This window comes from Triturus cristatus, chromosome 12, assembly GCF_964204655.1.
Source record: "Triturus cristatus chromosome 12, aTriCri1.1, whole genome shotgun sequence".
Taxonomy (NCBI): domain Eukaryota; kingdom Metazoa; phylum Chordata; class Amphibia; order Caudata; family Salamandridae; genus Triturus; species Triturus cristatus.
In genome coordinates this window covers 662,117,436-662,133,219 of record NC_140595.1, presented here as the reverse complement: position 1 = coordinate 662,133,219, position 15,784 = coordinate 662,117,436, and the positions used below count along the sequence as shown (strand labels likewise).

The window sequence follows — 15,784 nt, the reverse complement described above, 5'->3', positions numbered from 1 at the left end:
ATTTTTAATAGTCATGATAACATGCTAGCATGTGAGTCGATCTTGCACAGTGAATGATGGAGCAGTGTCTGTCATCTACTTGGTCAGCTGTAGATGGCTCACCTGGGGAGATGTGAAAAGAGAGAGCTCCAGTGGCGGAGTCGGTTAGCGCGCGGTACTTATACAGCAGTACTTGCACTGAGCCATGCCGAGGTTGTGAGTTCGAGCCTCACCTGGAGCAGCCGTGTTGTTTTTCATAAACCATTTCACAAAAAGTAAAGTTTAAACTCAGAGTATGGACGGCCCTTGCTAGAGAGTCTTTACTTCTTATAGGATCTACGTGTCCTACTCCTCTGGGTGCCAAATATCACATATCCTCCGCGATGCTCAGTTTAAACATTCCATGATGTGCCATCTTGCATTTCATGCAAACACCACATCAGTGCATTTAAAAATACATTTGTAGAATAATAAATATGATGAAAACTGTGTTCTCACATGATAACCATAAACTGAAGAGCTGCAAAAAATGCTGTATCAGCTACTTACAATAAAAGGTGACTCGAAAAAACTAGCAAAAGAAGAGCATCATCATATTAAAGGTTCTATTCACCATCTTGAGTTGCACCATAGCAGCTTATGGTGCTTTTCTGTTCAGAGTGTGCCTCCAATCCCACATTCATTTTTAATTTCTGTGCAGTTTAAAAACCAACAATTACTGCTCGAAGTTCACTTTTCAAAACCATTCAACCTATTAAATGTATTTCTCTAACCTATGAATGTGGTCCATGTTCACTTTTCCTCATCTTCATCTCGATACTCCTTTTCCAGAAACCAGGTTCACTTCTTCATTCAACCCACCCATCCAAAGTCACCAAATCTTTGAAGCAAGTCTGCCTATTCTCCCTTTCTCTCTATGTACAAGATACCTTGTATCATTTGAATGGACAGCAGGAGAGAAGGATATTTATGGTGAGTGGGGGTGGGGTTTTGAGGAGTAACCTCATTTGCCTAAGAGCCGGGGTATCTGGGAAAAAAAGTATTTTATGGGGGAAGACTTTCACATCTCCTTGGTGAAATTTGTAGGGCCTTATAACATCCTTTCTGTGGATGCAGATTCAGTCAGAACAGAGGTCCTAGTCCTCGCTCTGCCTTTCAAAGGAACTGTAAATATGCATGGCTTATTTGGCTTTGCCCGGCAGGGCTTGCCCGCCAGGGTGAGAATGGCGTTTGTCAGGCGTTCGTCAGGCGATCGGAAGGGGTGAGGCAATAATTTATAATTCAATGATCTTCATGATATTTTCTTGATAATATGAAAGCAGGAAAGGGAAGCTTGGCAATAAGCAATCCTAAAGCAAGGTGTGACTCCAGGGAAGAATGACTTGAAAACAACATACAGAAAGACTCATGTAAAAAGGCCCTGATGAGGCTTGAACTCATGACCCCTGGTTTACAAGACGAGTGCTCTGCCACTGAGCTACAAGGCCAGTCTGCACGCAGGATGTAAATTGCAACATGTATTCTTACTGAGGTATGAATATATCTATGATTTTGAGACTCTGTATGGAAACGTAGTTGCATATGAATGTCCACATGCGCGCACACATTGAAGACCATGCTTAAGGCACTTTTTTTGGAAGTATGAAAAACTACATTTTCATATGAGAAAATAAGAGTTTTCGCATTCAAGACCATACCGATAGCTCTAGTTAGTATGTCTGCAATCAGTGACATATAGAGAACCCACTTATTAGAAGTGATCTGTCTCTGTGGGGCAGACATATGTTAACAGTCATTCATTTGAGACGGCCTAAACTTTAGGAGTAAGAGCTGCTTTCTTATCAATCTATTTATCCAAACTGGTTAATAAGCCAGGAGTGAGTGAAAGGCAATCCTCTGGAAACTCCATGAAAGATCTAATTTCTATTACGCACAAAATACTTCACTTTATTTGACATATTTGTTAAAATGGAACAGTCAGATGATCCCATCTAGCGGATCCTGGCTCTGTCTTGAAAGAGAGTGTAATTATACTACAAGAAATGCTGGCCATCAAAAGAGACTCTGATGGCTTTCCGACGAAGGTGGGATTCGAACCCACGCGTGCAGAGCACAATGGATTAGCAGTCCATCGCCTTAACCACTCGGCCACCTCGTCTGCCCTACAGCCCCATCTGAAACCTTGCTTCACAAAAGGTACTGAAGTGTCAATATACTGTACCTAAAAAAGAAAAAAACAGCTGAGGCAAGATCTCACATTCCACGTCTTCCCCCAATCAGGGACCTACATTTCATTTTTGGGAAATTCTTACTATGTGCTAATTACAAATATTCATAAGATTCCCCTAGACTTTGTCAGAACTGTCAAGATATAATTCTATGGGGTTTTGAATAGACAGAGCATATGTTATAGGACAATTATAGAATCTATTCCGTTTGGACTGTATTTTTAATAGTCATGATAACATGCTAGCATGTGAGTCGATCTTGCACAGTGAATGATGGAGCAGTGTCTGTCATCTACTTGGTCAGCTGTAGATGGCTCACCTGGGGAGATGTGAAAAGAGAGAGCTCCAGTGGCGCAATCGGTTAGCGCGCGGTACTTATACAGCAGTACTTACACTGAGCCATGCAGAGGTTGTGAGTTCGAGCCTCACCTGGAGCAGCCGTGTTGTTTTTCATAAACCATTTCACAAAAAGTAAAGTTTAAACTCAGAGTATGGACGGCCCTTGCTAGAGAGTCTTTACTTCTTATAGGATCTACGTGCCCTACTCCTCTGGGTGCCAAATATCACATATCCTCCGCGATGCTCAGTTTAAACATTCCATGATGTGCCATCTTGCATTTCATGCAAACACCACATCAGTGCATTTAAAAATACATTTGTAGAATAATAAATATGATGAAAACAGTGTTCTCACATGATAACCATAAACTGAAGAGCTGCAAAAAATGCTGTATCAGCTACTTACAATAAAAGGTGACTCGAAAAAAACTAGCAAAAGAAGAGCATCATCATATTAAAGGTTCTATTCACCATCTTGAGTTGCACCATAGCAGCTTATGGTGCTTTTCTGCTCAGAGTGTGCCTCCAATCCCACATTCATTTTTAATTTCTTTGCAGTTTAAAAACCAACAATTACTGCTCGAAGTTCACTTTTCAAAACCATTCAACCTATTAAATGTATTTCTCTAACCTATGAATGTGGTCCATGTTCACTTTTCCTCATCTTCATCTCGATACTCCTTTCCCAGAAACCAGGTTCACTTCTTCATTCAACCCACCCATCCAAGGTCACCAAATCTTTGAAGCAAGTCTGCCTATTCTCCCTTTCTCTCTATGTACAAGATACCTTGTATCATTTGAATGGACAGCAGGAGAGAAGGAGATTTATGGTGAGTGGGGGTGGGGTTTTGAGGAGTAACCTCATTTGCCTAAGAGCCGGGGTATCTGGGAAAAAAAGTATTTTATGGGGGAAGACTTTCACATCTCCTTGGTGAAATTTGTAGGGCCTTATAACATCCTTTCTGTGGATGCAGATTCAGTCGGAACAGAGGTCCTAGTCCTCGCTCTGCCTTTCAAAGGAACTGTAAATATGCATGGCTTATTTGGCTTTGCCCGGCAGGGCTTGCCCGCCAGGGTGAGAATGGCGTTTGTCAGGCGTTCGTCAGGCGATCGGAAGGGGTGAGGCAATAATGTATAATTCAATGATCTTCATGATATTTTCTTGATAATATGAAAGCAGGAAAGGGAAGCTTGGCAATAAGCAATCCTAAAGCAAGGTGTGACTCCAGGGAAGAATGACTTGAAAACAACATACAGAAAGACTCATGTAAAAAGGCCCTGATGAGGCTTGAACTCATGACCCCTGGTTTACAAGACCAGTGCTCTGCCACTGAGCTACAAGGCCAGTCTGCACGCAGGATGTAAATTGCAACATGTATTCTTACTGAGGTATGAATATATCTATGATTTTGAGACTCTGTATGGAAACGTAGTTGCATATGAATGTCCACGTGCGCGCACACATTGAAGACCATGCTTAAGGCACTTTTTTTGGAAGTATGAAAAACTACATTTTCATATGAGAAAATAAGAGTTTTCGCATTCAAGACCATACCGATAGCTCTAGTTAGTATGTCTGCAATCAGTGACATATAGAGAACCCACTTATTAGAAGTGATCTGTCTCTGTGGGGCAGACATATGTTAACAGTCATTCATTTGAGACGGCCTAAACTTTAGGAGTAAGAGCTGCTTTCTTATCAATCTATTTATCCAAACTGGTTAATAAGCCAGGAGTGAGTGAAAGGCAATCCTCTGGAAACTCCATGAAAGATCTAATTTCTATTACGCACAAAATACTTCACTTTATTTGACATATTTGTTAAAATGGAACAGTCAGATGATCCCATCTAGCGGATCCTGGCTCTGTCTTGAAAGAGAGTGTAATTATACTACAAGAAATGCTGGCCATCAAAAGAGACTCTGATGGCTTTCCGACGAAGGTGGGATTCGAACCCACGCGTGCAGAGCACAATGGATTAGCAGTCCATCGCCTTAACCACTCGGCCACCTCGTCTGCCCCACAGCCCCATCTGAAACCTTGCTTCACAAAAGGTACTGAAGTGTCAATATACTGTACCTAAAAAAGAAAAAAACAGCTGAGGCAAGATCTCACATTCCACGTCTTCCCCCAATCAGGGACCTACATTTAATTTTTGGGAAATTCTTACTATGTGCTAATTACAAATATTCATAAGATTCCCCTAGACTTTGTCAGAACTGTCAAGATATAATTCTATGGGGTTTTGAATAGACAGAGCATATGTTATAGGACAATTATAGAATCTATTCCGTTTGGACTGTATTTTTAATAGTCATGATAACATGCTAGCATGTGAGTCGATCTTGCACAGTGAATGATGGAGCAGTGTCTGTCATCTACTTGGTCAGCTGTAGATGGCTCACCTGGGGAGATGTGAAAAGAGAGAGCTCCAGTGGCGCAATCGGTTAGCGCGCGGTACTTATACAGCAGTACTTGTACTGAGCCATGCCGAGGTTGTGAGTTCGAGCCTCACCTGGAGCAGCCGTGTTGTTTTTCATAAACCATTTCACAAAAAGTAAAGTTTAAACTCAGAGTATGGACGGCCCTTGCTAGAGAGTCTTTACTTCTTATAGGATCTACGTGTCCTACTCCTCTGGGTGCCAAATATCACATATCCTCCGCGATGCTCAGTTTAAACATTCCATGATGTGCCATCTTGCATTTCATGCAAACACCACATCAGTGCATTTAAAAATACATTTGTAGAATAATAAATATGATGAAAACTGTGTTCTCACATGATAACCATAAACTGAAGAGCTGCAAAAAATGCTGTATCAGCTACTTACAATAAAAGGTGACTCGAAAAAACTAGCAAAAGAAGAGCATCATCATATTAAAGGTTCTATTCACCATCTTGAGTTGCACCATAGCAGCTTATGGTGCTTTTCTGTTCAGAGTGTGCCTCCAATCCCACATTCATTTTTAATTTCTGTGCAGTTTAAAAACCAACAATTACTGCTCGAAGTTCACTTTTCAAAACCATTCAACCTATTAAATGTATTTCTCTAACCTATGAATGTGGTCCATGTTCACTTTTCCTCATCTTCATCTCGATACTCCTTTCCCAGAAACCAGGTTCACTTCTTCATTCAACCCACCCATCCAAAGTCACCAAATCTTTGAAGCAAGTCTGCCTATTCTCCCTTTCTCTCTATGTACAAGATACCTTGTATCATTTGAATGGACAGCAGGAGAGAAGGAGATTTATGGTGAGTGGGGGTGGGGTTTTGAGGAGTAACCTCATTTGCCTAAGAGCCGGGGTATCTGGGAAAAAAAGTATTTTATGGGGGAAGACTTTCACATCTCCTTGGTGAAATTTGTAGGGCCTTATAACATCCTTTCTGTGGATGCAGATTCAGTCGGAACAGAGGTCCTAGTCCTCGCTCTGCCTTTCAAAGGAACTGTAAATATGCATGGCTTATTTGGCTTTGCCCGGCAGGGCTTGCCCGCCAGGGTGAGAATGGCGTTTGTCAGGCGTTCGTCAGGCGATCGGAAGGGGTGAGGCAATAATTTATAATTCAATGATCTTCATGATATTTTCTTGATAATATGAAAGCAGGAAAGGGAAGCTTGGCAATAAGCAATCCTAAAGCAAGGTGTGACTCCAGGGAAGAATGACTTGAAAACAACATACAGAAAGACTCATGTAAAAAGGCCCTGATGAGGCTTGAACTCATGACCCCTGGTTTACAAGACCAGTGCTCTGCCACTGAGCTACAAGGCCAGTCTGCACGCAGGATGTAAATTGCAACATGTATTCTTACTGAGGTATGAATATATCTATGATTTTGAGACTCTGTATGGAAACGTAGTTGCATATGAATGTCCACATGCGCGCACACATTGAAGACCATGCTTAAGGCACTTTTTTTGGAAGTATGAAAAACTACATTTTCATATGAGAAAATAAGAGTTTTTCGCATTCAAGACCATACCGATAGCTCTAGTTAGTATGTCTACAATCAGTGACATATAGAGAACCCACTTATTAGAAGTGATCTGTCTCTGTGGGGCAGACATATGTTAACAGTCATTCATTTGAGACGGCCTAAACTTTAGGAGTAAGAGCTGCTTTCTTATCAATCTATTTATCCAAACTGGTTAATAAGCCAGGAGTGAGTGAAAGGCAATCCTCTGGAAACTCCATGAAAGATCTAATTTCTATTACGCACAAAATACTTCACTTTATTTGACATATTTGTTAAAATGGAACAGTCAGATGATCCCATCTAGCGGATCCTGGCTCTGTCTTGAAAGAGAGTGTAATTATACTACAAGAAATGCTGGCCATCAAAAGAGACTCTGATGGCTTTCCGACGAAGGTGGGATTCGAACCCACGCGTGCAGAGCACAATGGATTAGCAGTCCATCGCCTTAACCACTCGGCCACCTCGTCTGCCCCACAGCCCCATCTGAAACCTTGCTTCACAAAAGGTACTGAAGTGTCAATATACTGTACCTAAAAAAGAAAAAAACAGCTGAGGCAAGATCTCACATTCCACGTCTTCCCCCAATCAGGGACCTACATTTCATTTTTGGGAAATTCTTACTATGTGCTAATTACAAATATTCATAAGATTCCCCTAGACTTTGTCAGAACTGTCAAGATATAATTCTATGGGGTTTTGAATAGACAGAGCATATGTTATAGGACAATTATAGAATCTATTCCGTTTGGACTGTATTTTTAATAGTCATGATAACATGCTAGCATGTGAGTCGATCTTGCACAGTGAATGATGGAGCAGTGTCTGTCATCTACTTGGTCAGCTGTAGATGGCTCACCTGGGGAGATGTGAAAAGAGAGAGCTCCAGTGGCGCAATCGGTTAGCGCGCGGTACTTATACAGCAGTACTTGCACTGAGCCATGCCGAGGTTGTGAGTTCGAGCCTCACCTGGAGCAGCCGTGTTGTTTTTCATAAACCATTTCACAAAAAGTAAAGTTTAAACTCAGAGTATGGACGGCCCTTGCTAGAGAGTCTTTACTTCTTATAGGATCTACGTGTCCTACTCCTCTGGGTGCCAAATATCACATATCCTCCGCGATGCTCAGTTTAAACATTCCATGATGTGCCATCTTGCATTTCATGCAAACACCACATCAGTGCATTTAAAAATACATTTGTAGAATAATAAATATGATGAAAACAGTGTTCTCACATGCTAACCATAAACTGAAGAGCTGCAAAAAATGCTGTATCAGCTACTTACAATAAAAGGTGATTCGAAAAAACTAGCAAAAGAAGAGCATCATCATATTAAAGGTTCTATTCACCATCTTGAGTTGCACCATAGCAGCTTATGGTGCTTTTCTGCTCAGAGTGTGCCTCCAATCCCACATTCATTTTTAATTTCTTTGCAGTTTAAAAAACAACAATTACTGCTCGAAGTTCACTTTTCAAAACCATTCAACCTATTAAATGTATTTCTCTAACCTATGAATGTGGTCCATGTTCACTTTTCCTCATCTTCATCTCGATACTCCTTTGCCAGAAACCAGGTTCACTTCTTCATTCAACCCACCCATCCAAGGTCACCAAATCTTTGAAGCAAGTCTGCCTATTCTCCCTTTCTCTCTATGTACAAGATACCTTGTATCATTTGAATGGACAGCAGGAGAGAAGGATATTTATGGTGAGTGGGGGTGGGGTTTTGAGGAGTAACCTCATTTGCCTAAGAGCCGGGGTATCTGGGAAAAAAAGTATTTTATGGGGGAAGACTTTCACATCTCCTTGGTGAAATTTGTAGGGCCTTATAACATCCTTTCTGTGGATGCAGATTCAGTCGGAACAGAGGTCCTAGTCCTCGCTCTGCCTTTCAAAGGAACTGTAAATATGCATGGCTTATTTGGCTTTGCCCGGCAGGGTGAGAATGGCGTTTGTCAGGCGTTCGTCAGGAGATCGGAAGGGGTGAGGCAATAATGTATAATTCAATGATCTTCATGATATTTTCTTGATAATATGAAAGCAGGAAAGGGAAGCTTGGCAATAAGCAATCCTAAAGCAAGGTGTGACTCCAGGGAAGAATGACTTGAAAACAACATACAGAAAGACTCATGTAAAAAGGCCCTGATGAGGCTTGAACTCATGACCCCTGGTTTACAAGACCAGTGCTCTGCCACTGAGCTACAAGGCCAGTCTGCACGCAGGATGTAAATTGCAACATGTATTCTTACTGAGGTATGAATATATCTATGATTTTGAGACTCTGTATGGAAACGTAGTTGCATATGAATGTCCACGTGCGCGCACACATTGAAGACCATGCTTAAGGCACTTTTTTTGGAAGTATGAAAAACTACATTTTCATATGAGAAAATAAGAGTTTTCGCATTCAAGACCATACCGATAGCTCTAGTTAGTATGTCTGCAATCAGTGACATATAGAGAACCCACTTATTAGAAGTGATCTGTCTCTGTGGGGCAGACATATGTTAACAGTCATTCATTTGAGACGGCCTAAATTTTAGGAGTAAGAGCTGCTTTCTTATCAATCTATTTATCCAAACTGGTTAATAAGCCAGGAGTGAGTGAAAGGCAATCCTCTGGAAACTCCATGAAAGATCTAATTTCTATTACGCACAAAATACTTCACTTTATTTGACATATTTGTTAAAATGGAACAGTCAGATGATCCCATCTAGCGGATCCTGGCTCTGTCTTGAAAGAGAGTGTAATTATACTACAAGAAATGCTGGCCATCAAAAGAGACTCTGATGGCTTTCCGACGAAGGTGGGATTCGAACCCACGCGTGCAGAGCACAATGGATTAGCAGTCCATCGCCTTAACCACTCGGCCACCTCGTCTGCCCCACAGCCCCATCTGAAACCTTGCTTCACAAAAGGTACTGAAGTGTCAATATACTGTACCTAAAAAAGAAAAAAACAGCTGAGGCAAGATCTCACATTCCACGTCTTCCCCCAATCAGGGACCTACATTTAATTTTTGGGAAATTCTTACTATGTGCTAATTACAAATATTCATAAGATTCCCCTAGACTTTGTCAGAACTGTCAAGATATAATTCTATGGGGTTTTGAATAGACAGAGCATATGTTATAGGACAATTATAGAATCTATTCCGTTTGGACTGTATTTTTAATAGTCATGATAACATGCTAGCATGTGAGTCGATCTTGCACAGTGAATGATGGAGCAGTGTCTGTCATCTACTTGGTCAGCTGTAGATGGCTCACCTGGGGAGATGTGAAAAGAGAGAGCTCCAGTGGCGCAATCGGTTAGCGCGCGGTACTTATACAGCAGTACTTGTACTGAGCCATGCCGAGGTTGTGAGTTCGAGCCTCACCTGTAGCAGCCGTGTTGTTTTTCATAAACCATTTCACAAAAAGTAAAGTTTAAACTCAGAGTATGGACGGCCCTTGCTAGAGAGTCTTTACTTCTTATAGGATCTACGTGTCCTACTCCTCTGGGTGCCAAATATCACATATCCTCCGCGATGCTCAGTTTAAACATTCCATGATGTGCCATCTTGCATTTCATGCAAACACCACATCAGTGCATTTAAAAATCCATTTGTAGAATAATAAATATGATGAAAACTGTGTTCTCACATGATAACCATAAACTGAAGAGCTGCAAAAAATGCTGTATCAGCTACTTACAATAAAAGGTGACTCGAAAAAACTAGCAAAAGAAGAGCATCATCATATTAAAGGTTCTATTCACCATCTTGAGTTGCACCATAGCAGCTTATGGTGCTTTTCTGTTCAGAGTGTGCCTCCAATCCCACATTCATTTTTAATTTCTGTGCAGTTTAAAAACCAACAATTACTGCTCGAAGTTCACTTTTCAAAACCATTCAACCTATTAAATCTATTTCTCTAACCTATGAATGTGGTCCATGTTCACTTTTCCTCATCTTCATCTCGATACTCCTTTTCCAGAAACCAGGTTCACTTCTTCATTCAACCCACCCATCCAAAGTCACCAAATCTTTGAAGCAAGTCTGCCTATTCTCCCTTTCTCTCTATGTACAAGATACCTTGTATCATTTGAATGGACAGCAGGAGAGAAGGATATTTATGGTGAGTGGGGGTGGGGTTTTGAGGAGTAACCTCATTTGCCTAAGAGCCGGGGTATCTGGGAAAAAAAGTATTTTATGGGGGAAGACTTTCACATCTCCTTGGTGAAATTTGTAGGGCCTTATAACATCCTTTCTGTGGATGCAGATTCAGTCGGAACAGAGGTCCTAGTCCTCGCTCTGCCTTTCAAAGGAACTGTAAATATGCATGGCTTATTTGGCTTTGCCCGGCAGGGCTTGCCCGCCAGGGTGAGAATGGCGTTTGTCAGGCGTTCGTCAGGCGATCGGAAGGGGTGAGGCAATAATTTATAATTCAATGATCTTCATGATATTTTCTTGATAATATGAAAGCAGGAAAGGGAAGCTTGGCAATAAGCAATCCTAAAGCAAGGTGTGACTCCAGGGAAGAATGACTTGAAAACAACATACAGAAAGACTCATGTAAAAAGGCCCTGATGAGGCTTGAACTCATGACCCCTGGTTTACAAGACCAGTGCTCTGCCACTGAGCTACAAGGCCAGTCTGCACGCAGGATGTAAATTGCAACATGTATTCTTACTGAGGTATGAATATATCTATGATTTTGAGACTCTGTATGGAAACGTAGTTGCATATGAATGTCCACATGCGCGCACACATTGAAGACCATGCTTAAGGCACTTTTTTTGGAAGTATGAAAAACTACATTTTCATATGAGAAAATAAGAGTTTTTCGCATTCAAGACCATACCGATAGCTCTAGTTAGTATGTCTACAATCAGTGACATATAGAGAACCCACTTATTAGAAGTGATCTGTCTCTGTGGGGCAGACATATGTTAACAGTCATTCATTTGAGACGGCCTAAACTTTAGGAGTAAGAGCTGCTTTCTTATCAATCTATTTATCCAAACTGGTTAATAAGCCAGGAGTGAGTGAAAGGCAATCCTCTGGAAACTCCATGAAAGATCTAATTTCTATTACGCACAAAATACTTCACTTTATTTGACATATTTGTTCAAATGGAACAGTCAGATGATCCCATCTAGCGGATCCTGGCTCTGTCTTGAAAGAGAGTGTAATTATACTACAAGAAATGCTGGCCATCAAAAGAGACTCTGATGGCTTTCCGACGAAGGTGGGATTCGAACCCACGCGTGCAGAGCACAATGGATTAGCAGTCCATCGCCTTAACCACTCGGCCACCTCGTCTGCCCCACAGCCCCATCTGAAACCTTGCTTCACAAAAGGTACTGAAGTGTCAATATACTGTACCTAAAAAAGAAAAAAACAGCTGAGGCAAGATCTCACATTCCACGTCTTCCCCCAATCAGGGACCTACATTTCATTTTTGGGAAATTCTTACTATGTGCTAATTACAAATATTCATAAGATTCCCCTAGACTTTGTCAGAACTGTCAAGATATAATTCTATGGGGTTTTGAATAGACAGAGCATATGTTATAGGACAATTATAGAATCTATTCCGTTTGGACTGTATTTTTAATAGTCATGATAACATGCTAGCATGTGAGTCGATCTTGCACAGTGAATGATGGAGCAGTGTCTGTCATCTACTTGGTCAGCTGTAGATGGCTCACCTGGGGAGATGTGAAAAGAGAGAGCTCCAGTGGCGCAATCGGTTAGCGCGCGGTACTTATACAGCAGTACTTGCACTGAGCCATGCCGAGGTTGTGAGTTCGAGCCTCACCTGGAGCAGCCGTGTTGTTTTTCATAAACCATTTCACAAAAAGTAAAGTTTAAACTCAGAGTATGGACGGCCCTTGCTAGAGAGTCTTTACTTCTTATAGGATCTACGTGTCCTACTCCTCTGGGTGCCAAATATCACATATCCTCCGCGATGCTCAGTTTAAACATTCCATGATGAGCATCTTGCATTTCATGCAAACACCACATCAGTGCATTTAAAAATACATTTGTAGAATAATAAATATGATGAAAACTGTGTTCTCACATGATAACCATAAACTGAAGAGCTGCAAAAAATGCTGTATCAGCTACTTACAATAAAAGGTGACTCGAAAAAACTAGCAAAAGAAGAGCATCATCATATTAAAGGTTCTATTCACCATCTTGAGTTGCACCATAGCAGCTTATGGTGCTTTTCTGTTCAGAGTGTGCCTCCAATCCCACATTCATTTTTAATTTCTGTGCAGTTTAAAAACCAACAATTACTGCTCGAAGTTCACTTTTCAAAACCATTCAACCTATTAAATGTATTTCTCTAACCTATGAATGTGGTCCATGTTCACTTTTCCTCATCTTCATCTCGATACTCCTCTCCCAGAAACCAGGTTCACTTCTTCATTCAACCCACCCATCCAAGGTCACCAAATCTTTGAAGCAAGTCTGCCTATTCTCCCTTTCTCTCTATGTACAAGATACCTTGTATCATTTGAATGGACAGCAGGAGAGAAGGATATTTATGGTGAGTGGGGGTGGGGTTTTGAGGAGTAACCTCATTTGCCTAAGAGCCGGGGTATCTGGGAAAAAAAGTATTTTATGGGGGAAGACTTTCACATCTCCTTGGTGAAATTTGTAGGGCCTTATAACATCCTTTCTGTGGATGCAGATTCAGTCGGAACAGAGGTCCTAGTCCTCGCTCTGCCTTTCAAAGGAACTGTAAATATGCATGGCTTATTTGGCTTTGCCCGGCAGGGCTTGCCCGGCAGGGTGAGAATGGCGTTTGTCAGGCGTTCGTCAGGCGATCGGAAGGGGTGAGGCAATAATTTATAATTCAATGATCTTCATGATATTTTCTTGATAATATGAAAGCAGGAAAGGGAAGCTTGGCAATAAGCAATCCTAAAGCAAGGTGTGACTCCAGGGAAGAATGACTTGAAAACAACATATAGAAAGACTCATGTAAAAAGGCCCTGATGAGGCTTGAACTCATGACCCCTGGTTTACAAGACCAGTGCTCTGCCACTGAGCTACAAGGCCAGTCTGCACGCAGGATGTAAATTGCAACATGTATTCTTACTGAGGTATGAATATATCTATGATTTTGAGACTCTGTATGGAAACGTAGTTGCATATGAATGTCCACATGCGCGCACACATTGAAGACCATGCTTAAGGCACTTTTTTTGGAAGTATGAAAAACTACATTTTCATATGAGAAAATAAGAGTTTTTCGCATTCAAGACCATACCGATAGCTCTAGTTAGTATGTCTACAATCAGTGACATATAGAGAACCCACTTATTAGAAGTGATCTGTCTCTGTGGGGCAGACATATGTTAACAGTCATTCATTTGAGACGGCCTAAACTTTAGGAGTAAGAGCTGCTTTCTTATCAATCTATTTATCCAAACTGGTTAATAAGCCAGGAGTGAGTGAAAGGCAATCCTCTGGAAACTCCATGAAAGATCTAATTTCTATTACGCACAAAATACTTCACTTTATTTGACATATTTGTTCAAATGGAACAGTCAGATGATCCCATCTAGCGGATCCTGGCTCTGTCTTGAAAGAGAGTGTAATTATACTACAAGAAATGCTGGCCATCAAAAGAGACTCTGATGGCTTTCCGACGAAGGTGGGATTCGAACCCACGCGTGCAGAGCACAATGGATTAGCAGTCCATCGCCTTAACCACTCGGCCACCTCGTCTGCCCCACAGCCCCATCTGAAACCTTGCTTCACAAAAGGTACTGAAGTGTCAATATACTGTACCTAAAAAAGAAAAAAACAGCTGAGGCAAGATCTCACATTCCACGTCTTCCCCCAATCAGGGACCTACATTTCATTTTTGGGAAATTCTTACTATGTGCTAATTACAAATATTCATAAGATTCCCCTAGACTTTGTCAGAACTGTCAAGATATAATTCTATGGGGTTTTGAATAGACAGAGCATATGTTATAGGACAATTATAGAATCTATTCCGTTTGGACTGTATTTTTAATAGTCATGATAACATGCTAGCATGTGAGTCGATCTTGCACAGTGAATGATGGAGCAGTGTCTGTCATCTACTTGGTCAGCTGTAGATGGCTCACCTGGGGAGATGTGAAAAGAGAGAGCTCCAGTGGCGCAATCGGTTAGCGCGCGGTACTTATACAGCAGTACTTGCACTGAGCCATGCCGAGGTTGTGAGTTCGAGCCTCACCTGGAGCAGCCGTGTTGTTTTTCATAAACCATTTCACAAAAAGTAAAGTTTAAACTCAGAGTATGGACGGCCCTTGCTAGAGAGTCTTTACTTCTTATAGGATCTACGTGTCCTACTCCTCTGGGTGCCAAATATCACATATCCTCCGCGATGCTCAGTTTAAACATTCCATGATGAGCATCTTGCATTTCATGCAAACACCACATCAGTGCATTTAAAAATACATTTGTAGAATAATAAATATGATGAAAACTGTGTTCTCACATGATAACCATAAACTGAAGAGCTGCAAAAAATGCTGTATCAGCTACTTACAATAAAAGGTGACTCGAAAAAACTAGCAAAAGAAGAGCATCATCATATTAAAGGTTCTATTCACCATCTTGAGTTGCACCATAGCAGCTTATGGTGCTTTTCTGTTCAGAGTGTGCCTCCAATCCCACATTCATTTTTAATTTCTGTGCAGTTTAAAAACCAACAATTACTGCTCGAAGTTCACTTTTCAAAACCATTCAACCTATTAAATGTATTTCTCTAACCTATGAATGTGGTCCATGTTCACTTTTCCTCATCTTCATCTCGATACTCCTCTCCCAGAAACCAGGTTCACTTCTTCATTCAACCCACCCATCCAAGGTCACCAAATCTTTGAAGCAAGTCTGCCTATTCTCCCTTTCTCTCTATGTACAAGATACCTTGTATCATTTGAATGGACAGCAGGAGAGAAGGATATTTATGGTGAGTGGGGGTGGGGTTTTGAGGAGTAACCTCATTTGCCTAAGAGCCGGGGTATCTGGGAAAAAAAGTATTTTATGGGGGAAGACTTTCACATCTCCTTGGTGAAATTTGTAGGGCCTTATAACATCCTTTCTGTGGATGCAGATTCAGTCGGAACAGAGGTCCTAGTCCTCGCTCTGCCTTTCAAAGGAACTGTAAATATGCATGGCTTATTTGGCTTTGCCCGGCAGGGCTTGCCCGGCAGGGTGAGAATGGCGTTTGTCAGGCGTTCGTCAGGCGATCGGAAGGGGTGAGGCAATAA

General features: G+C 41.4%; 15 non-coding genes across 15 annotated transcripts; 4 read left to right on the top strand and 11 right to left on the bottom strand.

Annotated features, from left to right (window-relative positions):
- Positions 1-2,055: 2,055 nt before the first annotated feature.
- TRNAS-GCU (transfer RNA serine (anticodon GCU)) lies at positions 2,056-2,137 on the bottom strand. The gene has a single exon. It is a non-coding gene; the product is annotated as a tRNA-Ser (tRNA).
- A 1,682-nt stretch (positions 2,138-3,819) lies between these two features.
- Positions 3,820-3,891, bottom strand: TRNAT-UGU (transfer RNA threonine (anticodon UGU)). Its single transcript has one exon. It is a non-coding gene; the product is annotated as a tRNA-Thr (tRNA).
- A 589-nt stretch (positions 3,892-4,480) lies between these two features.
- On the bottom strand, positions 4,481-4,562 carry TRNAS-GCU (transfer RNA serine (anticodon GCU)). Its single transcript has one exon. It is a non-coding gene; the product is annotated as a tRNA-Ser (tRNA).
- A 412-nt stretch (positions 4,563-4,974) lies between these two features.
- TRNAI-UAU (transfer RNA isoleucine (anticodon UAU)) lies at positions 4,975-5,069 on the top strand. The gene is made up of 2 exons: positions 4,975-5,012; positions 5,034-5,069. It is a non-coding gene; the product is annotated as a tRNA-Ile (tRNA).
- A 1,174-nt stretch (positions 5,070-6,243) lies between these two features.
- On the bottom strand, positions 6,244-6,315 carry TRNAT-UGU (transfer RNA threonine (anticodon UGU)). The gene has a single exon. It is a non-coding gene; the product is annotated as a tRNA-Thr (tRNA).
- A 590-nt stretch (positions 6,316-6,905) lies between these two features.
- On the bottom strand, positions 6,906-6,987 carry TRNAS-GCU (transfer RNA serine (anticodon GCU)). The gene has a single exon. It is a non-coding gene; the product is annotated as a tRNA-Ser (tRNA).
- A 412-nt stretch (positions 6,988-7,399) lies between these two features.
- Positions 7,400-7,494, top strand: TRNAI-UAU (transfer RNA isoleucine (anticodon UAU)). The gene is made up of 2 exons: positions 7,400-7,437; positions 7,459-7,494. It is a non-coding gene; the product is annotated as a tRNA-Ile (tRNA).
- Positions 7,495-8,654: 1,160 nt separating this feature from the next.
- TRNAT-UGU (transfer RNA threonine (anticodon UGU)) lies at positions 8,655-8,726 on the bottom strand. Its single transcript has one exon. It is a non-coding gene; the product is annotated as a tRNA-Thr (tRNA).
- A 589-nt stretch (positions 8,727-9,315) lies between these two features.
- On the bottom strand, positions 9,316-9,397 carry TRNAS-GCU (transfer RNA serine (anticodon GCU)). The gene has a single exon. It is a non-coding gene; the product is annotated as a tRNA-Ser (tRNA).
- Positions 9,398-11,078: 1,681 nt separating this feature from the next.
- TRNAT-UGU (transfer RNA threonine (anticodon UGU)) lies at positions 11,079-11,150 on the bottom strand. Its single transcript has one exon. It is a non-coding gene; the product is annotated as a tRNA-Thr (tRNA).
- A 590-nt stretch (positions 11,151-11,740) lies between these two features.
- On the bottom strand, positions 11,741-11,822 carry TRNAS-GCU (transfer RNA serine (anticodon GCU)). The gene has a single exon. It is a non-coding gene; the product is annotated as a tRNA-Ser (tRNA).
- Positions 11,823-12,234: 412 nt separating this feature from the next.
- Positions 12,235-12,329, top strand: TRNAI-UAU (transfer RNA isoleucine (anticodon UAU)). Its single transcript has 2 exons — positions 12,235-12,272; positions 12,294-12,329. It is a non-coding gene; the product is annotated as a tRNA-Ile (tRNA).
- Positions 12,330-13,502: 1,173 nt separating this feature from the next.
- On the bottom strand, positions 13,503-13,574 carry TRNAT-UGU (transfer RNA threonine (anticodon UGU)). The gene has a single exon. It is a non-coding gene; the product is annotated as a tRNA-Thr (tRNA).
- Positions 13,575-14,164: 590 nt separating this feature from the next.
- Positions 14,165-14,246, bottom strand: TRNAS-GCU (transfer RNA serine (anticodon GCU)). Its single transcript has one exon. It is a non-coding gene; the product is annotated as a tRNA-Ser (tRNA).
- Positions 14,247-14,658: 412 nt separating this feature from the next.
- TRNAI-UAU (transfer RNA isoleucine (anticodon UAU)) lies at positions 14,659-14,753 on the top strand. Its single transcript has 2 exons — positions 14,659-14,696; positions 14,718-14,753. It is a non-coding gene; the product is annotated as a tRNA-Ile (tRNA).
- The last annotated feature ends 1,031 nt before the right edge of the window (positions 14,754-15,784 follow it).